Source organism: Chrysemys picta, chromosome 8, assembly GCF_011386835.1.
Source record: "Chrysemys picta bellii isolate R12L10 chromosome 8, ASM1138683v2, whole genome shotgun sequence".
NCBI classification, from domain to species: domain Eukaryota; kingdom Metazoa; phylum Chordata; order Testudines; family Emydidae; genus Chrysemys; species Chrysemys picta.
In genome coordinates, this window is record NC_088798.1 from 60,409,820 (window position 1) to 60,423,060 (window position 13,241).

Here is a 13,241-nt window from a genome sequence, read left to right on the forward strand (position 1 = left end):
GAGAAGGAGGTAGGTGAATGAGCATGCAGAGTGTGTCTCGGGGGAGAATGCTGTAATAAGAAGCCAATAGTGAGCTGTTGAACCGATGAGCTCCCCCTCCCAGTCTACCTTAAATCAATGTTAGTCAGACAGTTTCTGCTGTTGAATCCCAAACTCACAGATATATGAACTGCATCCTCTTACCATTTGATGCTTAGAGGAAATCAACAGACTGCCAACCAATATATACACCTTATTCATATCTGTTTTCAAAAAACACAAACAGATTCAATACTTTCCACATATATGTGGTTAGGGCAAAACACTCCAGTCCCTCCTAGATTATTGCATGGAACAGTGAGAGATGCCAGGGCGTACTGATGGAGAGAGCACAGCACCCGGATTCTAAGAAGCTGGAATGACACGGCCTATGTTTGTACAGCACTAATTACAGTTTCAGGTAGTATGACTTCAGGAGGCATTTCTGAATGTGGAGAAGATTTGCACTGATGGAACAGAATTTCTACAATGTATAAAATATGATCGAAAAAAACCCTGCAAATTTGTCGGGGGAAATGCTGTGATGTCACATCTTCAATTATCTTGCACTTCTCCCATGCATGGAAGAGGCCAGGTATCTCTGCCATATGACTAGATATATTGTAGCATGTTCTTCTTCTTCTTCTCATTGGGAGTGAGCTTGAGAAAGCATGCCTTTTATGAGGCTCTGCCTTTAAATCATTCAGTTAGAAAATGGACTGTAAAACAAAGCATATCTTTGGAACAATTCACACACTAGACTGAAAACTAAAATAATATCCCTGCCTAAGCAGACAGATAATGGAATTCAACATATTTCTAATTTATAGAAAGATGGTAGATTTTGAAAAGATCTAAAATGACAAAGAGATATGATCCTTGAAAATTGCACACATTTCTGCAAATACACATTAGCTTGTAAAAAGCATTTGTCCCTGGACTTCCTATATCCAGAATAACCCCCTTTAGCAGAGCTACTGGCCAAAACATTATTTGATAAAAAGTGAAATTCCACAATACAACGTCACAAAATTTAAATCACAATCAGAATGCTCTCATATAAGTAGTCTAAATGTGAAGAAGATTTGACTTATTAAGACATGTCTGGATAAACTCTGCAACAGCAGTGAAAAATACTAAATTGAAGTTGATACAATTCAGGCTAATGTACCATCTATACTGAATTCCATTAAAACATTTTCGTGGACTGACAAAGAACTTTACGGGAAAGGTGTTAGCAAAAATAACTCCATCCTCACAGGTCATCTTGGTTTACTGTGACAGATGAAGTGCATGGGAGAATGGCTGGAGCAGCAGTGGAAGAGACTATGGGCTAATGACGGCTGACTGTGTCCAAGATTCCTTAAACTCTTATGTATTGCTGTGCAGGATGCAAAAAAGAAATTCATCATCTTACCCACAGCACCTACATTGCTTTAGCAGTGTATAGCCTATTTAATCCAAGCAGTCTTCTCCTGGCAGTTGATTTGAGTACATCATCCTGCTGCAAGGAAATACCTTATTTTACAGAGCAAATCATTCATGTTCGGACTGGACTATCTGGAGAACAGAATTTTGAAGGAGTGGAGGCTATATCATCTCTGACTTAGTTAAGGTTAGTGATCCCCATCGAGGCTTGGGATGTACAGGGAGTACTTTGATCCACTCCCTGCACCTGGCTGTTGAAGGCTGGCAAGGAAATAGAAGGTCCATGATTGGTAGAGATTGTCCTAGCACTCTTAAGAGAATTGTGTATGACCTTTGCACAAGAAATCTTTACTTGTAACAGCCAATCTGACCTACTATAATCTTCCATTTTGGTTAAGTTTATGGAGAAAGCTCTGATATTCTAGAATCCTCAGATCTTTGATCCTTGCCGATCTGGCTTCAGACCAGTTATGGAATTCAGACTGCACTGGAAGTATGGGTTCTAAAGGACTAAAGATCAGGAGTCCATATTAATAGATTTATTAGCAGACTTCAGCACTGTTCATCATGAGGTGGTCCTGACTTGCTTAAGGCCCAAGCAGGAACATATAAGGCTGCCTTGTAACATGATTCCAATGAATGCTTTTGTGTAATTGTTTCAGTGCACAAAAGGTCTCGTGTGGTTGCCCAAGGTTCTACCTTATCATGTCTATACAATGTGTGGGTAGGTCCACTGTGGGGGCTAGCGAGAAAGGGATGTGTTAACTTGGTTAGGAAAAAGCTAACGGGTTCCATTTAGGAAAACAAAAACAACAACATAGTGGGGTTATTTTTCCAATTTTGTTTTTGCATTTAAAGTATTTACATGAACATAACATATGTAGGAGAGTTCGCAGATACTAGAAATATTAGAATCAAGTTTCAATCTGTGATTTGATTCATGGATGACAAGGCCAGAAAGGGACCACTGTGATCTTCTGCTCTGCCCTCCTGTATACCACAGGCCATAGGACTTTCCCAAAATAATTCCAGTTTGAACTAAAGAAGATGTTTTAGTAAAACATCCAATCTTGGTTTAAAAATTGCCCATGATGAAGAATCCACCATGACCCTTAATAAATTGCTCCAAGGGTCAATTTCCCTCACTTTTAAAAATGTATGCCTAATTTCCAGTATGAATTTTCAGTCTTGTTAGACCTTTGTTTGCTAGGTTGAGGAACCCATGATCATAATCAAAGTTTTCAAAATGAAAACTTTACTCTAAAAACATTAAAAAGGAAACAATGTGACTATGAAGGTTCTTGTTATGCCCACTGGGAAACACGAAGGAACTTACAGAACTGTCTAGAAGCACAGAGAGTGGAATGACTGGTGAGAGAGGCAGGGCTAGTGGGTGGAATCAACAGGAGGCAGAACAGTTCCATTCAGCATTTGTCAATTTTTGAAAGACCTGCACTCTGTTCAACAGACCTCAAGCTAATTTTAATAGACGGGGGCCTCAGCTATTGTGTTCTTTTGTTTTACTTACAGAAATGCAGACTTTTCGTTTTGGATAAGGCTTGTTTCTTTTTATGTATGAAGAATGAATATGCTTGTGAAGTTAATACAAAGACGTCTCTTTACTCTAGCAGGCAAAGAAATAATGAGATCCAATTGCTGGGAGCTGAAGCAAGACAATTTCAGATTGGAAATAAGGTGAGATTTTTAGCAGGGAGAACAATTAACCACTGGAACCGCTTCCCAAGGGATGTGGTGCATTCCTCATTCCTTGAAATCTTTAAATCAAGATTGATGGTCTTGCTACAGAGAGACATACTCTAACGCTAACTCAACTAAGTTGTTATAGGTTTGATGCAAGGGGTACAATCTATGGCCTGCGTTGTGCGGGAGGTCAGCGCTGAATATCATAATGGTCCCTTTTGGCCTTAAAATGTGTGACTGACATAGTGTGTCTTTTGTGTTTCATTTTACAACACCTTTAAGGGTGTTTTGTTTTGTTTTGTTTTTCAATGCGTGTCCCCTCCCAGTTTTTTCCTTGGGAAAATAATCTCTTTTTTTGGAGCGGTGTGTGTTTTTCTAATAAACCGATGATGTTCTGGTGTCTCCATTGCATTCAAACCAGAGGGTACAGTGGAATGTTTCCCTCTGTGGATGGAGTCCAGTATATGCAGCTTATTATAAACCCCTCAGTGGACAGCCAAAAGTTGCCATTAACCAGCAGTTGTCAGTAAGTGAAAGGCAGATTTGTAAGGCTGCAGCCAGGGAAGGAAGGGCTGGGACATCCCGAGCTCTGGATGCAGGCAGGTTTGTGGGGGCTGCAGCCAGGGAACGAAGCGCTGGGGATACAGGGTACCTCTCCCTGCACTTTCCAGGCTCTGTTCTGCCTTGGCACAAGGGGCCTGGGCTTGGCACAGGTCAGCTCTTTCTTTCTTGGCTGCAGCCTCACAATCCTGCCGCAGCTGGGGAGCAGGGGTGCTGGGATTTGTGGAGTCCAGGCCCTGGTGCCAGGGTAGGACATAACCTAGAGAACGCAGGGAGAGGTAACCGTGCAGGCTCATGGGCCCTCAGTGTCCTGATCCCTATGCAAAGCCCCGGCATCTGGGCATCTGCCTGGGGCATGGGCTCCACATATCCCAGCACTTCTATTCCTGGCTGCAGCCCCCACAAAAAAGTTGTCAATAGCCGGCATGCCTATTGCCAGTATCCAGACCAAGTAACATTGTAGCCCATTGTACGGTTTTGGTTCAAGGCAGAATGGTTCCATTAACAGAAAGCTGTTATTAAATAGGTCGTTATTAAGCAGAACCTACTGCAATTGGCACACGAATGAGGGTGAGTGGGCTGAGGCTCAACCTGGACTGAGCTGATATTAGTAGGCTGGGAGAAGCAACCAGAAGATATGGCAACGATTACCTTAATCCCTCAGATTGAGAGTGGGTCTGCTGTTTGTCATTCAAATTTGCAATTTGGCGGTCTTGTTACACTCCCGGCTGCTGCGGTTTTATAGCACAAGTAAGCAGGACATCTTATTTCCATCTGTTTCTTGTCAGGAAGTTCCAGCCCTCTCTCTCTGATGCAGACCTTACTGCCATTCATGCAACATTAGACTATTGCAATGCACTCTTCAAAGGCCACTCTTTAAATCAACTCAGAAACTGAGGCTGGTGCAACTAGGAGCAAAGCATGCAAGTTAAGCAGCTTGTCTTGCAGTCAGCACACAGCACTAATACTCTGAATCTCCATGGGCTGCTCATTAGCTTCTCAGTGGAGTTTAAGGTATTGGTTCTGACCTATGAATCCCTAACTGGCCAAGGGCTTTCTTCTCCAAGAGACTGTCTCTCTGCCCATGCGACAATGCCACAGTTGAGCTCAGCAGAGATGCATGATGAGGAGCTCCCTGCTAGAGAAGTAGCTGCTGGCAGGGCATTCTCTGTGAGGGCTCCTCGACTTCGGAATTCACTCCCCAACTTGGTTTCAAAATAGGGTGACCAGACAGCAAGTGTGAAAAATTGGGATGGGAGGGTGGGAGTGGGGAGGAGGGTAATAGGAGCCTATATGAGAAAAAGACCGGGAATCGGGACTGTCCCTATAAAATCGGAACATCTGGTCACCCTATTTCAAAATGGCCCACATTTGTTGACCTTTAGAGCATGGTTCAAAGCCATCTCTCTGAGGTAGCTTTAATATATAATTGTATTTGAAAATGTGTCAAGGAGCCCCTAAAACAAAGAATAGGTACTTCTTTTATGGAACTAGTATATAAATCAAAACAAACATATATGGGAAGGAATCTGTGGATGGATGAAGTTCAGGGGATTCTAGATGAGGTTGTGGATTTCTATCTGGGGGAGATTAGGGTTCTGGGATAGTTGAAGAGGGAAATTTTAGTTTAGGACAAACTGGAGAAATGGTCTGAAGTAAATAGGATGAAATTCAATAAGGACAAATGCACAGTACTCCATTTAGGAAGGAACAATCAGTTGCACACATACAAAATGGGAAATGACTGCCTAGGAAGGAGTACTGAGGAAAGGGATCTGGGGGTTATAGTGGACCACAAGCTAAATATGAGTCTACAGTGTAATGCTGTTGCAAAAAAAGCGATCACCCAGGCCAAACACATCAACTGGCAAGTGATGGGATCTTGCAAAAGACAATGGTAGAATCTAGAGGTTCTACCAGAAATCATTGTTTAAAACAACAGAAATTAAAAATACATAACTACTGTAAATGACTAGCAAATTTGATACCTACTAATGCAGGAATCTGCAATAACTTTATCGGTACCAAGCAATTAAGGGCCAAAAGAGCCCTGGATCCCATCTGGAGAGATTTCCCCCTAGTGCAGGCTTGGTGCATGGCAATTTATGCTGTCCTGAGAGGCGCCCGCTGCAAGCCCTGGCATAGGAGGAGTGGCTGACAATGAAAGGGGGGTTGCCATAGCAGACGCTAGTATGGTCATTCTGGCTTGCACTGCAGTGCTATGTTGAAGTTGGTCGCTTTCACTCAAGCGACGCTGTCCCAAATGCAGTAACTCGAGTGTACTACATCGAGCTGACTGTTGCAGTGAAGACAAGACTTGAGAGACAGAGAACAAAATCTTATCCTTGATTTTTAAAGTCCTGGTACCTTCCAGAGGATGAGAGACAAAATTTGGGACTGGGTAGGTGTAAGTGTCCACCAAAGGTGCTGACAGGGTACCATGAGAGCAGAATGAAAAGGGCTTCCTGCATTACTGGCAAGATGTTTGCTATAGAGGAAATTTATTCCTATGCAGAGGGCCAGTGTAACCCTTATGCATCACTTGCCTCCCACATAAACCCTGGCTTTAAGAGGTGCACCAGTTGTGATGGCCCTCTGCATAGTGATAAATTTCACTGCATGAGACCAAGTTGTCTCTAACAGGTTGGCTTGATGAGTGAAGGTAGCAAAGGATAGAGAAGGGAAAGGATAGATACAGAAGAATAATGATATCAAATAATCCACCCTTTTCATTCTAGTTTTCATTTATTTTTGGAAATGGGAAGCCTCTGAGCCTGCCCACCAACATCAGCTGTCTGAAATACTCCCTATTACTAACTTTTAAGACACTCTAGATAACAAAATATGTTATAAAGATTTCCAAACCCTGTACATTTGAACTTAGTATCTTTTTACAGACCAAAGAATGGGGCTTGATCTGTTAGCAACCAACCAATATTTTCTTAGCACTTGATCAACAGCCAGGGTTTGGGGATTTTTATGAACTGTGGATAAGATTTTTGTTTTGTCCACAGCCTGTAAGTAGCTCATTTCCATAAGGAGAGTGTGCATGTCCAAGAAGTCACGGTGTTTTGTGACGCTTTTAGTTACTGCACACTATTTTCTTTGTGTTTCAGTTTCTTGTATTTTCATTTAAACTTTTACTTCTGTATGATTATGTATTTTTATACTTGCCTCATTTTGCTAGCCCCAAAACTGAATTGAAAAGTGGGCATTTAATTTTCCAGGTAACAGAGTGGGAAGATTAAAATAAGGAAACAATACATAATGTGTAGAACTTGATTTTCCTGAGTCTCCCTATGTTACTTTGATGTTTGCTAAACAAGAGAACACTTGCTCAGAAGTCACATTTTGTGATATAGCTACATAAGTTTGGATGCAATTAATCGAAAATGTAAATTCCACTGTAAACCTTGCTTTACACTTGCAGCTCACTCAATTAAGAGCTTTTGAGTGGGAATAAAAAGGCTTACCATGGCTAAAATTGCATTCCATATTTGTCTAAAATGGGGTGTCAAATGACACTTTTTAATGGAACAGGTTTTCTAACAGATGCAAATACTTTAATGTTTATTTTGCAATCCACAACAAGGAAGCTGGCTGTCTGGGTGATAAAAGGCACTTGAATATGTGCCATGCACTGGAATGGGAATGTATTTTCCTTTTCACCATTCTAAATCTATAATCTTAATGAGTGTCCTTTTTATGAAAATGTCAAGATAGTAAATTGCTTGTGAAAGTGCTCTAAACTGTCCTTCATTAACAGTGTATCTGCCATTTAAACATGAATGTTCATTTTACGCTGCTGTGCCTTAGTCTGTCTCCCTCTTGGGAACTGGGAGGTGAGAGCAAAGAAAGTTGTTTACATCAATGAGCTCAACTTATTAACAATGCTTCAGTTACAATTACAATATTAAATATCTAAACAATAAGCAATTGTATAATACTGCCACCAACAGGACAAAATTATAATTGAGAATACTTTGTGGATGCTATATATCAGTGTGTCCAAACCACGGCTCGCGAGCTGCTTTCCAGTTAAAGAGCGGCTCGCAGAGCCTCCCATTCCCCCCCGCCCCCACCTACCAGCTTTGGCAGGGGGGAGCTCTGGACTTCTGCCCTGCAGCAGGGTGGTGGCTCTCAGTGCTTCTGCCCAGTGGAGAGGGGGCTCTCGGGGCTTGAGCCCCATGGGGCGCACCTGCCATGGTTCAGGGCTTGAGCCCCACTTTTGCTGAAGCCCTGATCCCCGAGATAACCCACCTCCCCGCCAGGCAGAAGTCCCGAGACCTGGCAGGTGTACCCAGCTCTCGAACTTCTAAAGATTATCAGATGCGGCTTGGAGGGTCAGTAAGTTTGGCCACCCCTGCTATATATTCTACATCAATATCTGAAAGGTAAAAAGAACAGGAGTACTTGTGGCACCTTAGAGACTAACAAATTTATTAGAGCATAAGCTTTCGTGGACTACAGCCCACTTCTTCGGATGCATAACATCATGGGCTGTAGTCCACGAAAGCTTATGCTCTAATAAATTTGTTAGTCTCTAAGGTGCCACAAGTACTCCTGTTCTTTTTGCGGATACAGACTAACAAGGCTGCTACTCTGAAATCTGAAAGGTAGTAACTCTTGGAGGAAGATGTGATGAAATGGAACACTTACAACTTGGACACTGAAGGGAAAGTTTATTTCCTTCAACACTCTATTTTCCATACTGGATCAGACTAATACTCCATCAGGTCTGGGAGTCTATGACAGTGGCCAATGCCTGTTGTTCAGAGAAAAGCAACCAAAACACATGATGATTGTGCTTAATCAACTGTGTATTGCTGTGAACGTGTTAGATCATGGAGGTGGGGATGGGAGCAGATTCCTTCCTGATTCCTGTGACTATCATTTTATTCCCTGAAGTAGGTTAGCATGCCCAGGTTATTGGTCAGAGGAGCTTTGCTGCCATTTAAAACTCTAGAAAAAGCTCAGTTTTAATCTAGGCACCTGGTAGAGCAGTGTCACCAAATGTACTAGGTTAGTAGACAGTTCAGGACCAGAGTTATAATTCAGTTGGTAATTAGAGGACACTACTGAACATTACTCACAGATGCCAGGAAGAAATGACATTTACTGGGTAAAGACTCTTTAATAGCCTGTTGATTAATGATTCCTAAAATTAGAAATCACCCAAAAGATTGTGGGGGAGAAAAAAAGAGTAAAGATATATATATATACACACACCTATCTCATAGAACTGGAAGGACCCCGAAAGGTCATCGAGTCCAGCCCTCTGCCTTCACTAGCAGGACCAAGTACTGATTTTGCCCCAGATCCCTAAGTGGCCCCCTCAAGGATTGAACTCACAACCCTGCCATTAATTATGCCTGGGGTGAGGTCTACCTAGACTAAGCCCCCAGAGCTGTTAGGCTACATGCAGTTTCCAACTCCAGCTCTGGTAAGGAACAGGCTCCTCAGAAGCACATGGTTTCATAAAGATGTTCTGAAGCACTCAGATTTGGTTACTGTTATTTGAAAGACAGATAAACTAAAACCATATTGTTTCTAAGCTATAAAAGTTGGAGACAAATACATTTAAGTGTCAAATATTTATTTCAGAACTCAGAGTACAAAAATCCTCTCCTCTCAAATAGGAGAGCAATTGCTACTGAAAGCAAGCCATGCTCTAATTTAGATCATCATTTCCATGTTGCTGCTGCTATGGAAATAGTCTTCTGTAACAAAGTGAAAGGTACATCCTTTTAAACTAATAAGTGGTTTCTAATTTAGAACCTGATCTTACTTGACTATATTCTCTTTGTGGTTATTTTCTGGTTTCCAATAGGGAAATTTTTTATCAAGATAACTTCTCTATTACTGTTTAGTGCCTATTACTGCCACAACATGAGGATGGATGCAACATACTGTATTATCTTAAGAGTTGCTAAGAGCAGAGTAACAAACCAAAATGCAGACAGTTACAAGCTTATAAAGTGCTTATAATAAAGTGATTCCAGAATACCTTCTTAAAAGTTTTCCCTTCTAATCTTCTGGGGTAGTCAATACAGAACTGACTCAGTGGGCAAGGGAGGTAGAATGTACAGATAATCATCAAGTAATTAGATTGAGTGCTTTATGTTACAGAGAACCAGGGCTAATTATTTAAAACAAGAAGTCTCCTTAATCGTAACAAGGCCTTTCTAAAGGTAGATGTTTAGGGGTTTAATCCTCTTGCTAACATAACACCAAGGCCCTTGCCTACACCTGAAATTTTTTCTAGAAACATACTACTGTTGCTAACATCAGCTCAGCTGCATAAGTGTTAGCAAGGTTGGAAGCACTACTGGACACAGACAACTGAGCTGATGCAGATGTTTTTAAAACCATATCACGTAACCCCGTTCAGACCAAGTCTAATCAACATGGTGTTAAAACACTGCCAGCAGCCTACCCATATGTCTATGATAGAAACGTCATGGAGGCATGCAGCTGAAATATCTTTGGATGTAGAAGAGTATGTTCCAATACCCCAAATAGTGAAACGTCTGCCAGCTCACAGCACATGCGTACATGTAACCTCGTCCATTAGAGAGACTCTGTACTGAGATAAATTGGCTCCTCGCTTTGGCCTCACGAGCAATGAGAAGACTAAGGGCTTGTCTACACAACCGCGCAGGGTTGATCTAAGATATGCAACTTCAGCTACGTGAATAGCGTAGCTGAAGTCGATGTACTTAGATCTATTTACTGCGGTGTCTTCACTGTGGTAAGTCGACAGTTGATGCTCTCCCATTGCCTCTGCTTACGCTTCTAGTTCTGGTGGAGTACCGGAGTTGACGGGAGAGCACTCAGCAGTCGATTTATCGCGTCTATACTAGATGCAATAAATTGACCACTGCTGGATCGATCGCTGCCCTCCAATCCAGCGGGTAGTGTAGACAAGCCCTAAGAGTTTAATTAATTGGCTCTGTCTTGTCTAGGAAATAAGTAAAAGCTCTCTTAACATTTAAGGTGTATAATCTAATGTCTCTCAGAATCAAATGGGGTTTAGGGAAGAAGACAGGTAAATTAATGAGCTGATTAAGATGGAAATAAAAGACTACTTTAGTAAAATAAATTTTGGGTGAGGATATAGGAACCAACTATCAGGATTTGGAACTCACTAACTCTGGGAAATGCATATAGAAAAGCTATTCTATTTCAGCATAAACAACTGTCTATGAGAAGGTTTTTGCTTCCAGAAATCATCTCCTGAACTTTTGCAGAACAGTCAGAGCTGAAACCTCCTGACAGGCCAGTAGCCAACCTGTAAAACTGAGCAACTTCCATGTGAAGAACACAGCTTTGATCATGAGAGAATACACCCAGGAGACTGAGAAGTGAGACTTCAAGGTCCAATTCTAGATCCATGAGATCCAAGAACCAGAGCTGTTTGGTCCAGTTTTGAGCTATCAATAACACTTTGTCCCACTTGCTCTTTCTGATGACTCTGGAAACTAGAGATATTTGGGGAAAACATGGAACAACTGTTGACTTCAATTGTAAAAACAAATCCCTTGAAGATCCTGGGATTATTCTGCATGATTTTTACGTTTGAAATCTCAGGTATCACATATCTTATCTTTCTTGTTTTTGCTGGAGGTCTCCCTTGGAAAACCCAAAGAAGTGGATTGGGTGCTCTCTCGGCCCTTCATTGCTATGACGGGGCGCTGAATCTTTGAAAAAGGGAGTTTGCCTGTTAACTGTTCATTAGGCATAATACATTGTTAAATGAGTGGTAACAAAAACAAAACAAAAAATCATTCAACACTGAATAAAAATCACTTTCCCCCTTGCAGGGCTTGTCTTCACTGATTCATGTTATAGCTCAAGTAATCCTGTTAATTCGACTCCCATTTACACTCAAAAACTCCTCTCTTCTGTACTGCCATACTACTAACACAAGTTGGCTGGCATGACTAAGGGCACAGGCAAAACCCTAGTGACCAACTCACATCTGCTAACATGACCATTCTGTCTCATGGATGCAAGCTAGCACTACTAAATTGCTGCTAGTCCTCCAATACTCTCCCACAATCCTGCTTGACCATTTGGGACTCAATTTTCACAAGGTATGTGTCATGTTCAAACTGCTAAGTACCCAGTTATCCACAGAATCTCCTAGAAAAAAAACACACCAGGTAATCAAGTTCTCAGTTTGTAATGTAAGAAACAAGCAGCAAACACATGAGGTTTTTTTGTTGTTTTTTAAAACCTTTCAGGTCTTTCTCTCTCTCTCACACACATATGCATACATCCCAGAACAGTGCTGGGCAGCCTGCGGCCCATCAGGGTAAGCTGGTTATGGGCCACGAGACATTTTGCTGATGTTGACCGTCCGCAGGCACAGCCCCCCTGCAGCTCCCAGTGGCCGCGGTTCGCCGTTCCCGGCCAATGGGAGCTGCGGGGGGCTGTGCCTGCGGACGGTCAACATCCCGCAGGCTCCCATTGGCCAGGAACGGCAAACCGCAGCCACTGGGAGCTGCGGGGGGCCATGCCTGCGGACAGTCAATGTCAGCAAAATGTCGCGTGGCCCGCAATCAGATTACCCTGATGGGCCGCATGTGGCCCGCGGGCCACAGGTTGCCCACCACTGCCCAAGAACAATAATAGAGCACAAACATTTTTTTCACCTTTTGGAGTCACTTTGAAAATTAAGAGTGGAAGCTAGTGGCACTGCAGACTCTATGGAAACACATGTGAAATGAATTTCCTTGTTCCAGGCTGTTCCTTGAAGATATGTCAATATAACAAAGTAACCACATAATCTGGCACAAACTGGCTATCTGCTAAGGAAACTCCAGTTACTGAGAATACATCTTCATTGCAAAGCTAATTCGTGTTGTCTTCGTTTGAGTTACGTATCTCACATTAGCATAGCTCAAGTGACAATGGCCACCCTGTGAAATAACCCTCACGTTGGTTTGTCCACAAAGGTGCTCCGCTCACTCATGTGTGATGCTATGATTTCTGAGGGTATATCCCATGCTTCTTTGAGCGACAGGAAACTGAGCTGCTCTATGAATTATTTCCCAGTAAATTGTGGGAGAACTTGTCTGTCCTTTCTAGACACATGGAGAATTGTGGGAAGACATTGGAGGACTAGTGATAATTGAGAGGCACTAGCCTGCATCCACATTACAGAGTAGTTATGCTAACAACTAATGAGCTGTGCTAAATTTGAGCTGTAGTCTCTACCCCTTAAGGAGTCAGCCACTTTCAGTTAAAAGCACCATCACACATAAATTAAGGGTTTTTGTGTGTGGACAGGATTTGAGTCAGGATGTGAGTTATAACTTGAGTGAACTGCAGTGAAGCCAAGGTCTTAAACAGCAGACTGTTGGACAATACAGAGGTTTTTTGACAGTAGCATGTTGAGAATACTGCAGAGCACTTGTCCAGTTCCAGCACCACTTCCGTTTCCAAACAAAAGCAAAGATGAAGTCTTGGTCCTGATGAAGTCAATGTGAGTTCTGCAATTGACATCAACTGATCTAGGATTTCACCCC

At 42.2% G+C, this 13,241-nt stretch overlaps 1 protein-coding gene across 10 annotated transcripts in view; it reads right to left on the minus strand.

Moving 5' to 3' along the window:
• The window catches only part of RABGAP1L (RAB GTPase activating protein 1 like), a 525,894-nt gene that overhangs the window by 77,257 nt on the left and 435,396 nt on the right, over positions 1–13,241 (minus strand). The gene's annotated exons all lie outside the window — the stretch shown is intronic.